Here is a 5,000-nt window from a genome sequence, read left to right on the forward strand (position 1 = left end):
ATGATCAACCAAGCAACAACATGTTTTCCAACGCTTACAATTCGGTTTGGAGAGATCATTCAAATTATATGTGGGGGGAACCTCAACAATTCCAACAAGAGGGATATTGGCAGCAAGAGGAGGAGTTCTATTCAAAACCTATGCAATATGCTCAATCAAACTCAGGTTCGTCAATAAATTATAATCAAATTCTTAATGAATTGAATTGTTTGGTGCAGGGCTCACAAAATCAAGCCAAGGAGGCTCAACAAGATGCATATTGGCAGCCATATGAGGAGTTCTACACCACACCTATACAGCCACCACAACATCCCCCACAACAATTCCAATCAAATCAAAGTATGCCCGTGAATTATAATGAAATTCTTGAAGGACTAATTTCTTTGGCGCAGGGTTCACAAAAAGAAGAACAATTGCCACCATCGGAAGAGTTCTATCAGTGGCCATATGAACCGTCACAGCCACCACAACAATCAACCCAATTCAATTCAGGTACGTCCTTGGATAATTATACACTTAATAAGTTACTCACCTCTTTGAATCAGGGAGTAGAAAATCAAAACCAGGAGATGCAAGACCGAGTCAAAAGAGTGGACGAATTGGATATGCAAGTTGGGCAGATTGTGGAATTCATGGCACAGATTCGAGATCAAAGTGAACTTTCCAACTCAAACATTGCAAATTCAAAGGCAGAAGTTGAATTCGATGAAGCCATCACTTTGGAAGGTGACATGAAGGATGAAGCTGTCCCAGAACCATCCAAACACAGCCCGAACATGGATGAATTGCTGCTGCAAGCAGAAGAGGAGGAAGACGACATGGGCAGTTTAGAAGAATTCTTGCTGCAAGCTCCTCAAATCCCTATGTCATCCAACTCAGGTGAGGAAGTTCTAAATTCACTTCATTCTAACATTATTCCACCGAATGTCCTTTGTCCTTGCAGGTTTTTGATTCCAAATATCAAAGAAAGTGAAAAAGACATTGTGGAAGCTCTTCCAAAGGTGCAAAGTGATATCCCAATTCTTGGTGCACCAAAACAAGTTCCCGATGGTATTGAAACGTTCAAAGAACCTTGCACACCAAGAAAAGGGATTCAAGAAAATGAAGTGGTTGAAGCATATCAAGAATACATCCAAGAGGCTGTGCATGAGACAATCAAGCCCAAAGCAGTTGAGTTTGATGACACGGGACAAGCCACAACCATCATAGTAAACCTGGCCAAGTTCAAAGTCCCGGAAATGTTCAAAGATGTGGTGTTTGTCATTGAGTTTGTGTCGGAAAAAGAAAGTAAGCCATCTTCTCCAATTTTAATTTTAATTTATACTAACATGTTTCTGATTTTGATGATTCAGGCACCCACTCTTGAATTTAAACCATTGCCGAATCATTTCAAGTATCACCTCCCATTAAAAGATAAATTCCATGCTTTGGAGCCGATGGGAGTTTAAAGGAAAGATTCGTCCGGCTAAAGACGTTAAATCAAGCGCTTCTTGGGAGGCAACCCAAGCATTCAACGAAGGGAGACTTTGGAATCGCTAACCAAATCAGATTTGCATTCTTACACCCTTATCTTTACTGCTTTCATTTTGTTTTGTTTAGTTAGTTGTGTTATTTGGTTGATTTCTGTGAGTTTGTGTTATTTAGTTTAAGTGTGGGGGAAGGTTAAACAAAGTCTTTTTACATTAATTTACTTATTAAAAAAAAAAACATAAAAGTAAAAATATTTTACAATGATGTGTAAATTAATAGCATTCATTGGTCGGGTGGTGCTTCAGTAGTCGGCGGAGCTTCAGCAGTCGGCGGGGCCACAGAAGGAGGAGGCAACAGAGGTTGATTCTTTGGAGCTTCAGCAGTCGGCGCAGCCCCAGAAGACGAAGGCAGATGCTGTTGGAACAAACCCACAAACCTCCGATGATCAAGTAAAATCTGACCATCAGATTCATGTATCTGGTCAATTTTCCTCTTCATGTTTGTGGCATAGTTGTGTGCAAGCTTGTGCAATTGTTTATTTTCATGCTTGAGTCCTCTAATCTCCTCTTTGAGACTCATTACTTCAGCCGCCAACGACTCAACTTGACGGGTTCGAGCAAATAGGCGTTGGGCCATGTTGGACACAGAACCCGCACACTGCACGCTAAGAGCCAGAGACTCCTTCACAGCCAACTCATCAGATCGTCTAGAGAGCAGTCTGTTATCTCTAGGAGTGACAAGGTTCCGGGCCACCACCGCAGCTGTCATATCATTTTTCATCACCGAATCCCCCACGGTAAGAGGACCGGTAGGGGATATGAAGGATGGGCGCCATATGTTGTCTGGTGAAGGCGGAGCTGCCTCTTCACCAAGGTTCAAGTCAAAACGACGATCGGAAGGGCCAGACATTTTTCATAGGTGGTGAAGAAAGAAGAGAGTCGGACTGATCAAGATTAAAAAAGTGCAAGAAGGGAGTGTTTACAAGAGGGAGCTCAAGTGTGTTGTGGAACAAAATTAGCGCCTCTATAAAAAGAAGAAATCGAAGAGGCGCTCCTCAGACATCGAAGAGGCGTCCTCTCGCAAATCGACGAGTCGGGGCTCATTTCTCAAAAGTCGGATTCTTTTCTCAAAAGAGGCGTTTCATTTCTTAAAAGTTGGGCTTGCTCAGAAACCACGAGCCGAACCCCGGATTTCAAAAGATCAATTTGTCCAGACGTGTCGTCACTCGTCACATGCAACTTGCAGCTTTGCGGAAATTACGGGCAGCTTTGTCAGAAAAACGCGTAATTTGTACTATTCATCCATCCACCGGCTGCCGACGATGAGTGAGAGAATAGTTCCGGTTGTGAAGACAAGTCCTATAAGTATCTACCTTCGCCTTCCACAGCAAAGGCACACCCTCTCAGCACTTCTTCATCTCCGAGAATGCATTCCCAAAGAATCCTCCTAAGTTACTCAGTGTACCTCATTCCTTGGGATACTCCTGCGAACAACCCATTCAAAGCAAAAGTATTTCATATCATAAAGGTTGAAAGCAAGAGTATCTCATATCATGCTTTCTCCCTGTCCTTCTCCTTGTCTTTGTTTTACGACAAGGAGAAAGAGTGCAATCAGCAGCATTTGGTATCAATCTTCCGATCTGGAGCCAACTGCCTGGAACCCCTTCCTGATTGCTTACCTAGCCTTGCTCTCGAGTACTCATCTTTTTCATCTTATGCTTCCGTTTTGTCTACCACATCTACTTGGGGGACAAGTAAGGGAGGTGAAAATGATACCTCGAAGCATGTGGAGACAATTTGCCAATTCATCCCCAGCTAGGGACAAGGAGAAAGAAAGCAAGAGGTGGGCACTTGGAAAGATTGAAGAAAGAATCAGACCAACACAGCTACCTTGTGCCTGCCTGCCATACGGAAGAAACAAGCAGCGAAGAACTTAGCAAAAGGAGTGCGAGTTAAATCCAAGAACTCGAGAAGCTTCAACAACATTTGGAGGGCACCTTCGCCAAAGAGCAAAGCCTCGCCGTACAATATCATCAAATCATCACTTGCAAGTAAAAAGCTAAGTGTCACCCAGTTCAAGAGGAAAGCTGTGGAAAGTCAACAAGCACGACTAATGATCACTTATTAGTTCTATTCTTTGTCTTTTATCGTGATTTTCAATTTTTCGTTTGCAATTTTTTTTACATTTTCTTGCGTTATTTAACTGACTTATTTCTTTTCTTTGCAGAAACTTTTGGTTATTTCCACCCTTGAAGTTGATTGCAGAATTTTAGCTTGGGGGGTCATCGCTTGAGTTTACTGCAAACTAGGGAAGTTTTCAGTCCAATTGCTTTATTTTGTTTCTTATTATTTATTTATTTTATTTTTATTTGCATTATAGTGTTTTCTGACATTGGGGACAATGTCCAGTTTAAGTTTGGGGGTAAAGAGTATAAAAAATGACCAAATTGAAATTTTTTGTACCTTCAACTACGAACGGGTTTCATTTGTTTCCGTGTTGTTGCTTTTTGTTTTCTTAATTAGTTTTGTTTTCTTTAAAAAAAAAAAAATTTAAAAAAAAATCGGAAAATTTAAAAATCCAAAAATATTGTCTTGTTTCCCTTATTGTTTTGAATTAGATTTTTGTTAGTTTCCCGACCCAATGATATAATTAGATCAAATTTGAATCATGATTATCAAGAACTTAGTTAACATGTGTTTTGTGAAATTCCTAATTCTCTTGTTAGTTTTGTACATGTTTGACCATCTTTGAAAAACCAAATGCACATAGCCTTGTTGATGTGAAACTAAAGCATGACTTAAAGCTTCATATGTGAATTTAGTGACCATATACATCCTATGTGAGTTTTTGAGCCTATTGAAAGTGTGTGCATTTTTCATACACTCCTATTTTTTTTCATGTGTGATGAACTTATGTGAGATACATCTCTAGAACTTGCGTAACGATCTTTCGAAATGTTTGTCATTGATTGCATGAATTTGGAAATGATAGAGGCATTAGGTTTACCACTATGGCCCAAATAACCATGTTTCCCAAATAAAAATGATATCATTAGATTGCCAATTTGAGCCGTGTATGTTGAGCCTTTTATTTCTTATCACTAGATATGTCTACCCTTATACCTGAAACATTTTTCCTTACCCTTTCCAAGCAAGCTAGTGAGCAATGTGAGATTGTCTTATGAGAAATATTTGTGAAGTACTTTGAAGGTTTTGGCAAAAGAATAAGTGTGGGGGTATTTCATGTTTGTATTTAAAAAAAAAAAAAAAAAAAAAAGAAAAGAAAAAGAAAGATTGTATACAAAGAAAATAAAAAGTTTTTCAAGTTTCAGTTAAGGGTGTGGTTGGAGGTGCTAGAAGAATCGCTGGAAAGATTGAGTTCTTATAAATCTAAACAAAAGAATTGCTTGCAATGTAGCTTGGAACTTGTGTTTACCTATTCTTTCATTTCAATAACCCTCTCCCTAAACCTCATTACATCCAATAAAAGTCCTCTTGATTTAAGTTTTGCAATTATGATTGTGGAGAAAT

Source organism: Malus sylvestris, chromosome 11, assembly GCF_916048215.2.
Source record: "Malus sylvestris chromosome 11, drMalSylv7.2, whole genome shotgun sequence".
Taxonomy (NCBI): Eukaryota; Viridiplantae; Streptophyta; class Magnoliopsida; order Rosales; family Rosaceae; genus Malus; species Malus sylvestris.